This window comes from Hibiscus syriacus, unplaced genomic scaffold (genome assembly GCF_006381635.1).
Source record: "Hibiscus syriacus cultivar Baekdansim isolate YM2019G1 unplaced genomic scaffold, ASM638163v2 tig00116989_pilon, whole genome shotgun sequence".
In the NCBI taxonomy this organism is placed as follows: Eukaryota; Viridiplantae; Streptophyta; class Magnoliopsida; order Malvales; family Malvaceae; genus Hibiscus; species Hibiscus syriacus.
The window spans coordinates 7,850,636-7,869,034 of NW_024063508.1; the positions used below are offsets into that span (position 1 = coordinate 7,850,636).

Below are 18,399 nucleotides of genomic sequence, written 5' to 3' on the forward strand. Positions count from 1 at the left end.
CAAATTCAATCTTCCTTTAAGAACAGCAAAGTGGATCAAAGACAGATCAAGTATGATCTCCCCTGAAAGAATAGTGAAACAGACCCGTCTTCGAAAACAAATCTGAATACCCGAAAAAGAGGAATATATCAAGTCTAATCTCCCCTGAAAGAAGAGTGAAGCAGACCCGTCTTCCAAAACAGATATGAATACCTGAAAAAGAAGAACAGATCAAGTCCGATTTGCTCTGAAAAAGAAGTAGAGTAGATATCTCATCAAATTTCAAAGCATGAAGTCGATCGGATGAAAACTTATTGTCTCTTCGTCTTTTCCCTACTCTTATTGAAAAAAGAATGAGCAAAGAGGGGCAGCTATGAACAGTTGTTTTTGTCCCAATTTATTATTATTATTATAATTAAATAATTAAAAATTATATTTTTACAAGGCAAGACCAATTACAAGCAAACTGTTTCGACCCAACAGTAAAAACCCATATCAGGTGGACCCAAATCGGGCTCAACCCGAAGCCCATATAACCCGACCCAAGTCACATGCCCAAAACCCGCCTAGGGTTTCTACTAAAGGATCAGCCAACGCTCACCCTCAATCGTTGGATCTATAAGAGATCTAATGGTCTTGATTTTAACAAATTAGGGTTTTTTACTCTAATACTTAGCAGCTCGTTGTCAATACCAGTCATTCTGGACGCGTCCAACTCCTCAAGCCACCACCACTGTCGTTGTCGATATCACCGGCTAAATCCGAAAAATTTGGGTGCATTAAATGCACCCAGCTAGAAATCGGCGCCGCCCTAGGTGAGTCACTCCCAAGCCCCGATGACTCACAGGGTTCGAAGAGAGGGCCACGGGTTCCTATATAAGGAACCCACCTGGAAAAAAAAGCAAAACAGAGAGAACTGAGACAAAAAAAACAACCAACCAAAGAGGAAACAATCATTAGAAAACAAACAGAAATAGAAAGAAAAACAGTTGAGAAGATAAGCTTACCACCGTAGAAGCCGAGCGTTGCCGGAGACTCCTGTTTAACCGAAGGTAAAACCTTCGGTCTTGCTTAGATCTAGGGCGATGTAGGTGTTTTTAGGACGAGGGAAGGTCGTATTTGAGTTTAGAGTAGGAAAAGGGTCATTTTGGGGGTGTTTTTATGTCACTAGCCACCGTGGGCGGCGACGGAGATTGCCAACGAATGGTGGCTGGCGTTTTCCGGCCTCCATCCAGTGAGGAAATATAGAGAGAGGCGAGAGAACTCTCTTTTAGAGAGAGAGTGGAAAATGAGAAATAAGAGATGAAGGTCTTATAGGGCCGGTTTAATGGTAAATATATCCCTCCTTACACGACGTCATTTTGGGGAGGGGATTTCTGTGTTTTAGTGCATGGGTAAACCCTTCTCCAGGTCATTCTAGTTTTGTAAATTTCCATTTTAGTCACTGAAATTAATTTATACGTATTTTAATTTAGATCTCAAAATTTATTTCATTTTTATTTTAGTCACTACCTTTATTTATATGTATTTTGGGTAATATCTGATTTGGTCATTTAATTTTAATAATTTACATTTTGATCATGAATTTTTATTATTTTACAGTTTAATCCTCCAATTTAATATTTTTAATTTTTAATAATACTATTGGTTCATTTATGTTTGAAGTAACTAAAAATATAAAATATTTGCATAGGTGACCTTGATTTCTCGTAGTTTTATAATTTAATCCCCAAAATTATTATATTTATTATTTTAATCCTTTATTTACATATTATTAAATTTATTACTAAAATAAAATTTTCATACATTATTTTATATTGGTAATTTAAAGAAGTATCCCTTAACTAACAAGGAGTATGTTTCTAAGGATTACTCGAATAAAATAATGTCTTTTATGTTTCAAATAAATTTATTTTTATATATTTATTGTGTCTGAAATTTAGGATAATATTGTTTTGTACGAAGAATCTATAAAAATACCCCCTTAATTGACTAGGGAGGTATTTTTTAGGATTATTCATACAAAATAATATCCCTTTTTATTTTATTTTTTTCTAAAAAATATCATAATTTAAAATTTGCCAATTTTAATATTTAGATGACGTATAATCGTTTAGGTACCGATTTTGGACATTATGGGGGGTGTTAATCCTTTCTCACACGTAACCGACTCCCGAATCCTTTTTCAAAATGAATTTCTAGTTAAGCGCAGATCAAATTTTTTTATCTTTTAAAATTATTTTTCTTAAAATTATTTTAAAAGGTATTTTTAGGTATTCGACCTACCTAACCCAAAGGCCGGTGGCGACTCTAAATTTGTTTATTTATGTATTTATTTTAAAACCTAGCATGTTCCCAAAATTAAGTTGGATCAATCCTTGCCATAGCTCTAAAAAGCTGCAATGATCGTTTCGACAGTAGGCATCATGGTGCGGCTAAGGGGCTACATCTCAAAGCTGAGATAAGAATCATGGAGCCGCTAAGGGGCTACATCTCAAAGCTCAAACACCCTTCTAGCCTACCTACGCCCTGTGTGTTAATTGAGGTGAGATCCTATATAAAAAATGTACACCCCGCCAACTTACTCCATTGAGTCTTGGGCCATCTACGCCAAACTGGCAAAAGAAGTGACGTAGTTCTATATGATATATACATGGACATACTAACCAACAAGACAATCTCCCTACTACTGAAGTAACTCGGGTGTCCTATCTGTTTCCCAAGTGTCACACAAAGGCTAGATTTATTATACTTATCTCGTTAGTTATTTTAAGATATTTTGGTTCCTCCTAGCTGCTAATTTGCTCGTTCTCCAATATAGAACGTTATGTGAAGGCTTATTAGTCAATTGCTAATATTATTTATTAAGCTGCACTATTCTAGTCATTCGATATTTAAGGGTGTTTTAGTCATTCTCTGCATCTGATGAAGTCTATACTCGTTCTCGGGATTTTACGATGACTTTTATGTTTATTGATCACTAGCTATATTAATAGCTAGCCCGATACCTAACTCGGGTTCAACTCTGAGTAACGTCACTCTAGTTACTCCTACCACGTTTTCCTTTAATTTACCCTTGAATTAGAGGGGCGACTACACATCCACCATTTGTTGACATTTCTACATTTCACGACTCCGCTGGCTCATAGTCTGATGACATCGTCCTATAGCTTGCCGGTACATCCTCAGTAATGATCCATTATTCTTAGATACTCGCTACGTGTTCGACTAAAGGAACTTAAATGTGTTACGCCTACTATGGTTATCTCGGTTATATCCCACTCTTAAGAATGTAAATTGGACCCTTTTAACCATTTACATCCTTTACGTGCTAAGGTCTACCCTTACGGATCATCCATCGCTCTTACGGGACTTGAAGAGGTCAAAACTAACCTTTCAAAGTGAGTAGTATTTATACTCTACTTGCAATATCGATACCCCTATAGTATTGGTACCAAAAATGCATTATGTTTTTGAAATTAGGGTTCAGTATCGATATTATCACTCTGAATATCGATATTTTAGGGGCAGGATCGATACTCCATGCATGAAATCCCTAATTTTTGCACCAATTCAACCAGTATCGATAATGTTCATCCCAATATCAATACCCAAACCCTAAAATAGTTATTTAGGCTCAAGAAATCACCTATAAACATTCTAAAGGCCATAGTTGGGTTCCTAATCATGTGATAAAACTTTAGTGAGTTAACTAGGGTCTTAAAGTAGCATAAAAACGTCTTCTAAATCTCTATAATGTCATTTGATCATAAAATCAAATATAAACCATAAAATGCTTAAATACTCAAATCATAGCATATCTTCGTATTTATGATACTCTTAACACTCCAAAAGATTAGAAATACACTACATTGATTCTAGAATCCCAAAATGAAGCTCCTTGCTTAGACACACTCAGTCCTTGGTAATTTGATAGAAAACCCACAACTTTTCTCTAGCTTTGTTTTAATGGAATTTGGAGGGGGAACGAAGATGAAAATGAGAAATGAAGAAGAAAATGAAGAAAATGAAAAACCTTCATCTCTTTAAAATTGGTCAATTTACGCTTTTGGTCATTCTCCCCTTTTTACTAAACAAAAATTCCTTTTTTATGGTTAATTGGGCTCCAAACCGACCCAAATAAGCTCAACTCGGCCCAATGACTTGAAATATAAAATTCACGGGATCCACTTACCTCTCGGTTAAATCAGAACTTTGGGATGTTACAAAATGAATTTTGTTAACCAAAATTTGTATCAAATAATTAAATTTGAGTAATTTCGAGTAATCATGCTCCAAGTAATTATTTTTTATCTTTCGATTCACGTGCACACTTACCTTTGATCCACCAATAGCAGCATGACGTATGATTAAGGATGAAGTTAAGATGTCAGCTCAAGGGAGGTAAAGTGTAATTAAAAAAAGAAAACAGGGAATAAAATTAAAATAAACTAAAATTTAAAACATTTCAGCAGATATTTATTCTAATATTTTTTTAATAAATTTTTAAGGTAATTATCCTCCGGACTAGGGGTGTTCACACATTTAATTCGGTCACTAATTAAACCGAATTATCATTAACCGAATTAACTGAAGTTTCTTCTTTATTCGTTAACCGAATTGATTTTTTTTTGTTGAATATATTGAGCGAACCGAACAAAGCTCGGTTATTTCGGTCAGTTAGCCTAATTAACCGATTTTTTTATAATTTACTATAATTAGATTATTTTAAATATAATATATTTTTTTATTTGAGATAAAAGGTAATTAGGTATTGATAATTTAATGAGTCTAGTGTGATTAAAAAATAATGGATATTAATTTTTAATGGGTTTGAGCTTAAAATATGTTTATAATATTTATAATATATATTATATTTAAAAATTTTGCTTAATTCGGTTAATTAACCGATTTCGAACCGAATTAACCGTTAATCAAATATTAAAAAAAGTATTAATCGTTCCCCGACCGAACTAATTCGATAGCTGACCAAATTAACCGAACTAGTTTGGTTCGGTCGGTTAATTATGTTAAAATCGAATAGTGAACACCCCTACTACAGATGGAACATAGCTTCATCATTGCAGATGAAACTTAAGACTAGGTGTGTTATAAAAAACCCGACTCCGTTGACCCGACCCAACTACCCGCCGACCCGGTTAAAAATATTGGGTATTTATTTTGAAAAACCTAATTTCCGGTCCGGGTACCCGACCCGTTAAATTTTTCGGGTATTCGAGTTGGGTCCAAGTGACAAAATGTTACTTAACCAGGTACTCGCCGACCAGATATCTGGTTTATTATATATAATTTTTTATTTTATTTTATATTAAATATTTATTTATAATTTTCAAATTATTTCAATATGACATTCTAAATTCTTAATTTCTTAAATTTTTATACCATAATATTCTAAATTTTTAATTTCTTAAATTATTTCACATTAACATTTAAATTATTTCACATTAACATTTAAATTATTTCTTAAAATATATATTTTAACTTCGAAACTAATTATTTGATAAAAAATTTCAATTATGTAATTTGAATTTTTGAAGTTTATTTGTGAATTATATATTATAAAACTTTAAATTTTGGAATTTTTTTATATATATTTTTAAAAATAATATAATTTAAAAAAAAATAAAAATAAAAATTAATAAACATGATACCCTGACCCAGTTTTGAACACCCCTACGTTAAGGCTAGCGAGTATTGGGTATTGACTCATACAAGGCAGGAACTATAAGACGGTTACACTTAGAACACATCATAATGTCACTTCACTGAAGTTTATACGGTCAAATCATTTTTTTTAGTACACAAAGGTATAAAAGATCAAAGCTAGTTTATTATGTTTCTTCTTCGATCGTTCAATATGTTTCCTATCTCCGCCGGAGGATCTTCAAAACTGTGGAGTTTGAATGGGAGGTTTCATGCCATCTTTGTAACTCTGTTTTGTTCTCTTAGAATCTGGTCAAAATGCAACTGCTACTTTTACTGAATTAACCATACGACATATGGTATCATCAGTCATACTCTATCCATCAAACGCACCTTACATCAAAAGTTTGAATACTTTACTGTTTGTCTCTACAATGATCTTTCGTAAACCGATATTTCATGTCATTTCAAGTCCCACAACCACTCCCCCATAGTTCTTCATATGGTAATGAACATCATCCTAAAGCTTTTGTGAACTTTGATCCACAAATAATAAGATGACGGGTGACACTTTAAGATTCGAGACAATCGACATATATAAGGCGGAGATTGAGGAAAAGACTGAACAACCTTCTTACACCATTATTATACTTCTTTTGCATTTGAATGTAATTTTCAAGCATTTGAATGTAATTTTCAAGCATTTGAATGTAATTTTCAAGCATAAAAAAATGGTATTTGGTTTATACGATATCCATACCCTAGGACATTATACTAAAAATCTAGGAAATTATTAGAGAGAGTGTCAATACTAATTTTAATATTAGATATTTGGTATCAATACTAACATTAAATATGGGATTCTAATGTATCATATTAATATATGAACAAATATTACTTTGTAATCATCTTAATTCTCAAGCTATTAAAAAATGTTATGGTTAGTAAATAATGTAATCATCCCAATTCTCAAGCTATTAAAAAATGTTATGGTTAGTAAAGAATGTAATAATGACATGCGATTATGCCAATATTATACTTGCAGCACATGCTTATATTTTTTAATTGCATGTATAATATAGTAGAAAAGTACTATCACATTCGAATATTTTCATTTGTAGGTTTGTAAATTGTGCTAGTTTTTAGAGGAACATCTTCGGCGAAAGATTTTCAACCTCTCTTTTTCATAGTACCTCTTTTGATTTACATGAAGGAAAATGTGTATTTATAAAATTTTATTAATAATTCAATTTGTGAACTCTAGTATTATTTTAGGTTATACTTTATCATACTTTGAACTTTGATTTATGTATAAACTCTTTTAAATTATTAACTATTATTCATTATAGATGTTTTCAAAGATCATCAAGATGTTTGATTAGATTTTCAGTGATTTTAAAATAGGTGGTTGTTTCAATCTAAATATAAGACACTAGAAATATCATATCTTATGGATAAGATTAAGGTGTTATACCAGCACAATTTATTTTTAAAAAAAAATAAAAAAATAAATTGTGTTGCTATAGAGGTAGTTGAGTTTTTCTCTCCAACAAGGATAATTCCAAATGGTAATGCGCAAGTCAATTTATTGAAAAATTACAAGTCACGTGACCAATTATTTTTTCATGAAACAAACAGATAAAATTATATAAAAAAAAATTCTCACGATCATTTCCAATAGCATAGTTACATTCTTAATTATTTGAATAAATAGACTCACTGCAATTTTCCATTAATTTAATAATTCTAAAATGAGTGTGCTTATTAAATTTCTGACCTTTAGAAGATTTATTCTTATAGTACTTATAATTTCTTTAAATAAGAAAAAAGCAAAAGATAAATATAACTTTTCTTTTAGAAGTTATAGTTGATTATTATTTAACTAAGAAGAAATATAAGATTTATTTCTTGGTTTGTTATTTTGTTTCACTGTTTTACCTAGTATTTCATTTATATTTTAAATTTTTAACTATATTAAATCGAGGAAAATTATCCTATTAATATAAGATCATTAAATTACATTTTTTATTTAATCGATCATTTCCAAGTTAATTTAATTGAATATAATTTAGTAAATAAATTAAAATACAATTACTAACATCCAAATTGATTTTTAACTATCTTAAATTAACAGGAAAATTATCTTAATATATATAATATCATTAAATAATTTTTTTTAATAGTCTAGGATGATTATATGGCAATATTTATTCAGATTCTTTCTTAGCCATAGACAATACAAACACTCTACATACGTAGCTCCGTTAGTTCAAGGGGGCAAAAGGCCTCAGAGAAGAGGGAGTTCTTCTTGTCATGTTGGCAGGTGTTCAGTTCATTCTGGAGCTAGTATGGAGCCTAGAGTCACCTCCCGTCAGTATGCGATCCGAGCTTAAGAGGATGACATGATCTCAGGTATCCTTACACTATTTCCTATTCCAATTACCACCATAGTTGACCTAATGTACAATCCTTAGGATTATATGTTATAGTGGTTAAGAGCTGTCGTAGATGCCCAATACATATTAAAAGTGAAATCTTTCTCTAGGGAAATTTTGGGGACAAAATTTCTTGTAGGAGAGGAGAGTTGTAATACCTTGAATCTCGGGTCAGTAATTCAGGTCAACTTGAGACCCATAAGTCGAGCCTAGTAAATTTTCTAGACTAGTTTGGACCACTTCAAAAGGGTATTGGGCTTAAGTTAGGACTAAGAGTTAAAGGTTAGTGATGGTTTTAAGTTGGATTTAAAAGGAGAGGGACCAAAAGTGTAGTATAACCATAGCTTGTATTAAAGGATAAAACCCCCTTATGTTTAGAGGACTTCATGTGAACCCAAGCTTCCCTAATACTCTTACTTTTCCACTTCTCTTCTTTATTCTTTTTCTTCAATAAAGCAAGCAAAAAGGTAGAAGCTTTTTGAATCTCAAGCCTAGTTAGAGTCAACCAAGTAATAACCTTAATCTCTATTCCTCAAGCTTCATTTCAAGCTCAAAATCTCAAGTTTTGGTTAAGATTTCAAAAATGGGTTCTTATGAGGTTTTAGGGATTCAAAAAATCCAAACTTGTATATTAATGGTAGATTTAATGTGGGTCATTAGAGCCTTATTTATGACCCATACGATCACGTAAAACTTTAACAACAATTGGGAAACCTTAAGGTAGGAAAAATAGGGGAGTTTTAGGGGAAAATTTGTGCCCAAATAAGGCATTTTAAAGGGTCAATATCGATAATAGGAAAGCTTAAATCTAGAGTTTTTAAAGAGCAGTATCGATACCCCATAAAGGAGTATCGATACAGAGGGTTTGGTTTCGATACCGGGATTCCTGAATGCCATTTTGGTATTGGTACTCTAGGGAGTATCGATAGACAAGTTCATAGTATTGATACTCCTATTTGAGTATCGATGCTTCCCTTTATCTTTGAAGGTATTGAAGCTGGGGGTATCGATACCTTGGCAAGGTATCGATACTGAGGAAGGAGTCTCGATACTGAATGGCCAGTATCGATACAAAGGTTAAGTTTTTAGTTAAAAATCAAGAGGAATCATATAAGCAAGTGAGGTTTCCAAAAAATATTATAATTACTCTTGAATAAGACTTTAAGTGAGAACAATAATAATGCTTAATTCATGGTTAGAAACGAGATAATGTAGGATGAAATAAGACTAGCCTTATTTGAATGCTCGGGAAACGATCATGACACCCGAGTTCCTTTAGAAAAGCTAGCAGTGTCAAAAGTATAAATTTAGTCTGGACATTCTTATGGAGTGTGCAAGGCACTTTAAGCTGACTAACTAGGGCCAAGGCCCTACACTCACAATGGATGGGTTAGCCGAGGGTACTGACCGATACAGAGATTTTGGGTAATCATCCTCGGTAGACTAGAGAGGTGTGTAGAGCTCCGAGATGTAGAACCCTCAGCCGCACTATGATGTATACCGTAGAGTAGAGAGTGAGTATACAAGTATACTCACTAAAGCAGTAGACTAAATAGCTTGAGCATTTCAGTGATACACTTATAGTATGTTCTAGTTGTTAGTGTGGCATTGAGATAGTTAGCTCAGTGTCTAAAATTTTTTTCCTTACGCAAATTGGGTGGAGAAGTTGAGGAGCTTTAGAGATCGAGGTCTAGACCAAGAACAAACCAGAGTACGTCTCATGTTTTCAAAGGGCATGTATAATCATAAACGTTGTTGTAAAGTTAAGTCATAAATTTATTTAACAGTTGGTATATATTATGTTGAATATAAATATTGTAAGTTTGGGAGCTCCCCCAATGTAAAGTTTTTAATTATATTTTTATGGTTGATTTTTTATTATGAAAAAAGGTCATTTTAAATTAAGAGAAATGAGAAAAAATGTTGTCCAACCACTTCGATGGTTCCGTGTAGAACTATAATAAGTTGACTATTTGTCGTACTGGTTTAGGGTGTTACATGTGGAGTATATCACGAGTCTATTTTAGTGAGTATGTATTCTACATAGACCTTTTAATATTCGAGTCATAAATCTATTTCAATTTTGATCTAAAATTTATTGTCGTATTGTAAATATTTTGGGGGACTCTTATACTTTGTAAACTTTGATTTAAATTTTATTGCTATGTTGGATGAATGATTTTGATGTTTATCAATGTTTTTGAAAAGAAATTTTTGCGTTGACCATTTTGGTAGTTACATGTGGCATCGTAATCCATGAATCTCCGGGTAAGACTAGATTAGGGCGTTACATTTAGTGGTATCAGATCGTCCAGGTTTAGTCGTTCATAGTACCTACGGGTCAGAGTCAGTAAGTGTCTCTGTGAGTACATGCCTCTAGAGTGTTAAGAATACTTAAGTTTCTGGAATGACGATAGTGACCTCACTTTCCTTTCTAATTTTAGGATTTGATCACAACCGATGATATGATCCCTAGTCATGACGGCCAGAATGAGAGTTACGCCTCCTTGGCTGGAGATTTCAGTGACGAGTATGCCCTATATTCTGATCATGAGGCACCTACGGGTGCTAGTGTCGATGAGGTGATATTTTTTTCACAATCTGACCTCTACCCTTAGGAAGATTGTCTGAGCCATTCTGAATCCATCTATGATGCCCCATCCTTATAGTACCTCCAGCTTAGCCAGCTATTATACCTCAGGAGTCCTTGGTCGAGAGGATTCAAACTATATGATGACATGTTTTTATGAATCTAGATATAACTATCCCATCTCCGCATATCAGTGGCTTTGATATATGGTCAGTACCCTTTGTCAGCTGCATCTTACTCCCGAAGGTAAGCTAAAGTACATCACCGCCCTTCTAAAGGGTGATAGATTGACTGGTGATAGACCGTAGAGTTGGCGATGGAGCCAAAGTTGCTCACCTAGGATCATTTTTCTGATATAGTTTAAGGAGAATTACATCAGCGAGGCCCACACTGACAATTTGCATGACCAGTTTCTACACCTGACCCAGGGTGATTGGACCATACTTGAGTACAGGAAGGACCTTTTATGGCTGATCAAGTATAATTCAGAGCTCATTTTAATTGAGGCTTGCCGTTATAGGAGGTTCAGATAGGGCCTCCACTTGGACATCCAGACTTATCTGATAGTCGATTATCCTCACATCTTTGTAGAGCTGACCCTAGAAGCTAAAACTGTAAGAGGATTCTGAACAAGAAAGCTCAAGTGGTGAACGACTCGGTGGGTTAGATTCAGACGGATCCAAAGATATATAAGCCACCTCAGTCATCAACTAAGAGGGCCAAGGGTCCCCAAAGTTCAGGGAGACCTCCATCAGGGCCATCTAGAGAGGCGTCTCAAAGATCGAATCGTGGAGGTAGGTTTGACTCTTAGAGGAGACCTTTATCATTAGATTTCAGATCTAGCACTGGTAGATTAGATAGGGACTAGATTATCCAGTGTGACCAACCTGTGGTAGAAGACATCCTAGAGAGTGTTATTGAGCGACTAGAGGTTATTTCGATTGTGGTTCTTTGGATCACTTCGTTAGAGACTTTCCCTAAGCTCAGAGTTTGACCCCTACATCATCTCAGATATTTTTCCTATATGTTCAGCAAGGTCGAGGATTCTCAAGGGGTAGTGGAGCTAGTTCAGGGTAGTACAGTAGGGGTACCACTATATCTGAGTTCGTCTAGGAGCCTCGAGTAGCATCGCGCCAGTATGTCGGGCGTACTCAGGAAAAGTGTGGTGTTGTTGATGTGATTTCAGGTATATTCACAATCTTCTCAATTCCTAACACTGCATTAATAGATTCGGGTTTCACCCACTATTATTTATGCTATGACCTTATTCAAGAGAGGAATATCTTGACTAAGGATTTAGAAATAGGGGTCAGAGTGTCTAGTCCCTTAGGATTAGACGTGTTGGTTGACAATGTTCACCTTCATTGCCACGTAGAGCTACATTGTGAGGTATTCTTAGCCAATTTGATGGAGCTACCATTTCGTGAGTTTGATGTGATATTAGGCGTGGTTTGGCTTACCTAGCATGATGCAAGTTTGAGGTGTAAGGTGAGACAACTTAAACATCGCAAGGATATTGGAACCAAGGTAGTGATGACCAGTGGGAGTTCGAGTTGCACTACCAAATTCGTTTTGCTGATTAAGACTCAGAGGTTGTTGAGTCAGGGGTGTGAAGTCTTCTTATCTCATGTTGTAGATATGCGAGTTTCTTTTCTGACACTTCAAGACATCCGTATCGTATGAGAGTTCTCCAATGTGTTATCGGAGGAGTTATCGGGGTTACCTCTTGACCACAAGATCGATTTCAGCATAGAGGTTATGTGAGGTTCCAGTGTCCATTGCACCCTATCGTATGGCACTAACATAGTTGAAGGAGCTAAAGAATCAAATTCAAGAGTTGTTAGATAGGGATTTTATTTGATTGAATGTTTAACCTTGGGGATCACTGATATTTTTTATTTAGAAACATGATAGGACGATGAGGTTGTGCATCAACTATCGGCAGCTAAATAAGTTGACGATCATGAGTCGTTACCCTCTCCCTTGAATTGATGATTTGTTTGACCAACTTAAGGGCACATGTTTGTTCTTCAAAAAAGATTTGAGATCAGGGTATTATCAACTGAAAGTCAAGGATGCCAACGTTGCCAATACCACTTTCAGGATAAGGTACGACCATTATGAGTTCCTCATGATGTCGTTTGGACTCACTAATGCCCTGACGACATTCATGGATTTAATAAATTGGGTTTTCCATCCCTACTTTGATCAGTTTGTCGTGGTCTTTATTGACGATATTCTGTTGTACTCTTGGTCTGATGAAGAGCATGATTAGTATATTCGTATCATTTTACAGATGCTTAGAGAGCATAAATTATATGAAAAGTTTGGGAAGTACGAATTTTGGTTGACCGAAGTAGCATTTTTGGGTCATGTGGTAGCAACTGATGTCATCCGAGTTGATCCCTAGAAAATTAAGGTAGTGTTAAAGTGGGAATCACCTAAGAATGTCATTGAGGTGCGTAGTTTCTTAGGCCTTGAGGGGCACTACCACCGTTTCATCAAATGTTTCTCTATGATTGTATCATCGTTGACAAAGTTAATTCAAAATAGAGTTCTCTTCATATGGAATGATAAGCTCCAAGAGAGTTTTCAATAGTTGAACGTAATCCCCACATAAACCCTCGTTCTGACACAAACAGAGTTGGGTGAGGACTTCATCGTGTTTAGTGATGTATAACTAAATGGTTTGGTTTATGTCTTGATGCAAGAAGGGAAATCTGTGGCCTATGCGTCTCGACAGCTCAAGCCTCACGAGCAAAGCTATCCTACCCATGATTTGGAGCTCGCAGCAATGGTTTTTGCTTTGAAAATTTGAAGGCACTACTTATTTGGAGATAAGTGTACATCACATCTTTATGGATCACAAGATTTTTAAGTATATTCTCACATATAAAGAACTAAACTTGAGGCAACATAGATGGGTAAAGCTTCTGAAGGACTACGATTGTATGATTGATTATCATCCGGGCAAACAAACTTTGTTGCAGATGCCTTGTTCGGGAAGACCGTAGTAGAGTTACGAGCTTTACTAGATCATTTGAGCTTGATGGATTCAAGTTGTCTCTTGGTCGAGTTGAGAATTAAGTTTGAGTTAGTGGGTAAAGTTAAGAGATTTCAAGGTTCGAATGAGCGATTGATGGCCCGAGTAAAGCAAGTCCTCTGAGGTAAGGCCCCAGGTTTTGAGTTACATAATGGATGCGTATTGTACTTTTAAGGGCATTTATTCGTGCCAATAAAAAGAAAGCTTCATGACAAGATCCTTCATAAGGTACATTGTAGTCCCTTCTCCATTCATCCAGTTAAAAAACAAGATGTACCATGAGCTCCAACCATTGTATTGGTTGCCGAGCATGAAGAAAGAAATATCTGAATTTGTTTCTAAGTACTTAGTTTGCCAGTAGGTCAAGGAGAAACATCATGTTCCCTCAAGATTATTGTAGTTTATTCAGATTTTATAGTGGAAATGGTAGAGAGTGATGATGGGCTTTGTAATATGTCTACCAATAATGAGATTTTGGCACGATGTTGTGTGGGTTGTAGTGGATTGATTGACCAAATCTGCATATTTCCTTCGAGTTCATATGGACTACACATTGGAGATATTAGTTCAATTATACACCCACGAAATTTTGAGACTACAAGTGGTTCCTATCTCGATCATTTTTGACAGAGATCTACGATTCACTTCTCAATTCTGGAAAGTGTTGCATGGAGTTTTGGACCTTGAAGGTAATTGGGAAGATCATTTGCCTTTGGTGGAGTTTGCTTACAACAACTATTTTCAGGCAAGTATTCAGATGGCTCCCTATAAGCCTTGTACGAGCACAAGTGTAGGACTCTATTATATTAGACGGAGCTCAGTGAGGGAAAAATAGTAGGCCCCAACTTGATCCAAAAAATTGAAGAGAAAGTTTATTTTATTCAGAGTCCTCTGAAGGAAGATTTTGACAAACAGAGGTCGTATGACGATCTGAAGCGTAATGACATAGAGTTCACAGTGGGAGACAAGGTATTTCTCAAGGTTTCTCCATGGAAAATGGTACTCCATTTTGGATGTAAGGGTAAGTTTACCCCATGATTCATCGGGCATTATGAGGTTTTGGATAGAGTTGGGTCGGTGCCTTATCGGTTAGCTTTACCTCATGAGTTAGAGCGCATTCACAATGTGTTCCAAGTCTTTATGCTTTGAAGATACCAATATGATATTTCCTATATTATTCCCCTTAAACAAGTTGAGGTAAGGCAAGATCTGACATAATAGGAAGAAGTTATCTAAATCCTTGCTAGAGACGTTAAGGATTTACGAAACAAGCGGATACCGTTAGTGAAAGTATTATGGAGGAACCATAGCGTTAAAGAGGCGACATGGGAACCTGAAGTGGATATACAACTTCAGTATTCACACCTCTTCTATTTAGGTAAAATTTGAGGATGAAATTTCTTTTTAAGAGGGGAGAGTTATAAAGCCCTGAATTCGGGGTTAAGAGTTTTAGTTGTATTTTATTTCTACCTTAGAACAAATCCTCTTAGATCATGAAGAGTTTGACCCAAATAACATTTGATTTGGGCTTGGAATAAGTCTGATCATCCCTTGAAAAGGCGGTTTTTATTCTAGAGCCAAATATGGAAGGACTATGAGAGTAATTATCCAAGTTTTCAAATGAAAGATTGAATACTCTTGATTGCTGGAGATGTCACGTCTGATTATTCACCTCCTTTTCATCTAAACTTTATCTCTTCTTTCTCTCCTCTATTTGTTTCTTTCCCCTTCAAGAGCCAAGTGAAAGTAAGAAACTTTAAGAGTTTCAAGCATCCATTTGAAATTCTAATGTACTATTTACAATCCTCATCTCTCAAGCTTTCATTCAATCCCTTATTTATAATTTTTGGCTTAGTTCTTCAAGTGTGGGGTTTTAAGGGGTTTATTGAATCCTAGTATTCAATCTGTTTTGGGAGAGTTTTAGGTTGTTAAAACGTTTCCAACTTTATCCCCAAGTATTTCTATAAGTTAATAACTCATCTTGTTTGTTCTAATTACTGCAAGAGAAAGGTGAGAGCTCTAAGGCAAGAGGTAAGGAGAAACTGACACTTGGGGTGATTCAATAGCATGTTCAGTAGCTTGGGATCAAGGTAACATGATTCTTACTTGACCATATTACATGTAGGTAATTGTATGTGCATTTTGGTATGTTTTGTTTATGTAAGCATGGTAGAGTAATTTCATGGGAAGATTCATTTTTTGTTGTTTGTAAGCATGAAAACTTTTATCTTTTAACATTTAAGACCTCAAACAAGACTTTAATAAGCTTTTCTAGTATTAGGGGAGTGTATGGGTGAGATTTAAAGGAATTTTAGTGCCTAAAACAGGGTATTCTAGTATGCCAGTATCGGTATTGGAAGAACAGTACCGATACTATTCTTCGTGAAAGGCAGAACCCAAGAATGTTATAAGGACATTATCGATACCCATTCAATGAGTATCGATACTCAGGGCCCAATATTGATACTCAAAGGGTTGGTATCGATACTGAGGCATTTTTGAAAACATCGAAACCATATTTGGTATCGAAACTCATGGGAATATCGATAACCCCAAGGCACTTTCCAAAACATAAAAGTTATTTTTAGTATCGATACTCAAGGTGAGTATCGATACCCAAGGGGTCGGTATTGATTCTCTTATTATCAATATTGACGGTGATTTTTGGTCGATTTAATTTATTTGGTTTATAGGTTTGGGATTGGGTGTTTTGAGTTCGTATAAACTAAAAGTATTCAAAACAAGTGAAAACAAACAAGTTAACTCAATTCTCACCTAGAAATCAAGCAGATAGGTTGACATAAGAAGGGCCTTTGTAAGATGCTCGAGAAATGACTACGATAACCGAGTTACTCTAGCATTATGATGATCGTTCTTTGTTTGTAAATATTCGAATATTGTCTATTTGGTACGCATCCGATGCGCTTAAATTCCAGGTCATATTTGAACAAGTTTCGATGCACGTAAATTCTAAAACCATACCTTATGCTCGAATAGGTACAGATGTGAGCTTTTGATGCTCGTAAATTTTGGACCTCACCCTAACCTCTCGAGGATCTGAGGTAGAATAAGGGCTATAAGTTCCGATGCACATAAATTCTGGTTCTTACCCCGAAGCTACCACGTACCAGATAGGTTATTACGTTGTCCGAGATGCACGTAAATTCCTCTGACCACACTACAACACCCCATAACCCATATACGTCTCAAAATATGAGTTAAAGATGTTACATCAACATTATAGACATTCACTGATCCTAAATGATGGATATGCAAACCACATAGATTATAGTAATGGTTGAGAAATGACGGTATTAGCACTACCGATGTAAACCATAGAGTGTTTACTGAATTGAAAGAATCTCTTGAAATGTGAATTGAAATTAAATAAATTGTGTTTAGAATTTTACTTATGATTAAGTATGCCTCACTAAGTAATACTTAACGTATATTTATTGCATGCGTAGGTAGAATACCCGCTGATTAAGGAGATCAATACACATCCAAGCCAGAATCACCTCGTCAGTAACAGTACGACTTACATGTCTACTTTGATGTATTTTAGTTGGCATGTAATAGGTTTAGAGAAAGAAATTCTTTGAAAATCTTTTGAATTAAACTTCTATAAATGGTAAAATGTTGAATCTCCCTTTTTCTTGTTTATCTTATTAAATGTATGTTTTATTTTAAGTAAATTAAAATGTTTTATAAATGAAACAAAATAGTACTGGTTTTCAAATGAGGAACTGTTTAAAAAATGATGTGACATCTGTAGCTCATATACAGAAAGGTATACGGGAGATGGTGTTACACAGGGATATCAAATCTTGAAAATAGGGGGATTTGTTCTGCTTCTTCTTGAGGGAAAATCAGATCTAGGGATGTTGATTCATTCCACTGTCACTCAGGGAAGATTAAATCGAGGCAGACTTGTTCCACTACTACTCAGAGAATATCAAATCTTGAAAAGAGGGGGGATATGTTCCACTTTTTCTGGAGGGAAAATCATATATGGGGAAGTTGATTTATTCCCCTGTTCTTCAAGGAAGATTGAATCAAGTTCGATTTCCTTCTCTTGTCTTCAAGCATATCAAATAAGAAAATTAAACATTAACTCTTGTTAGTATGTGTTTGAGAATTTGAAAACATCATACCTGAAAATCTTGGAAGGATAATCTTAGGAAAGTGATTTCTCTTGTGGGAGCTTGTCTTGCCGTCACCAAGCATGGAAATCTGAATTGGTTACATTTTCAAAAATTTCATTTTTCATGAGAAACTTAAATAGAAACTTTGGAAATTATTTTCTCATTTTTTGGAAAATCATGCAAAATATCCTGCCCGAAAGACTTATGGATGGCCCGAAGGACATATCATCTTGCTCGAAAGGCTTATAGATGACCTGACTAATTTAAGCATCGTGCTTAAAAGACTTACTTATGGCTCGAAAGACTTACCAAATTTGAGAATAGTTTACTAGGTAAGAAACTTTTCTTACTTTTAAAAAAATAAATTTTCAGATTTAAATGAGAAATTTTCTCATTTTTTGAGAGATGTGAAAACATCCTGCCCAAAAGACTTATGGATTGCCCGAAGGAATTATAATCTTGATTGAGATGCTTATAGAAAACCCGAAGAATTTAAGCAACATGCTCGAAAGACTTACTGATTGCCTGAAGGACTTACCAAAT

At 34.9% G+C, this 18,399-nt stretch overlaps 1 pseudogene; it reads right to left on the reverse strand.

Moving 5' to 3' along the window:
- Positions 1 to 675: 675 nt before the first annotated feature.
- Positions 676 to 18,399, reverse strand: part of LOC120193152 — a 34,798-nt pseudogene continuing 17,074 nt past the window's right edge.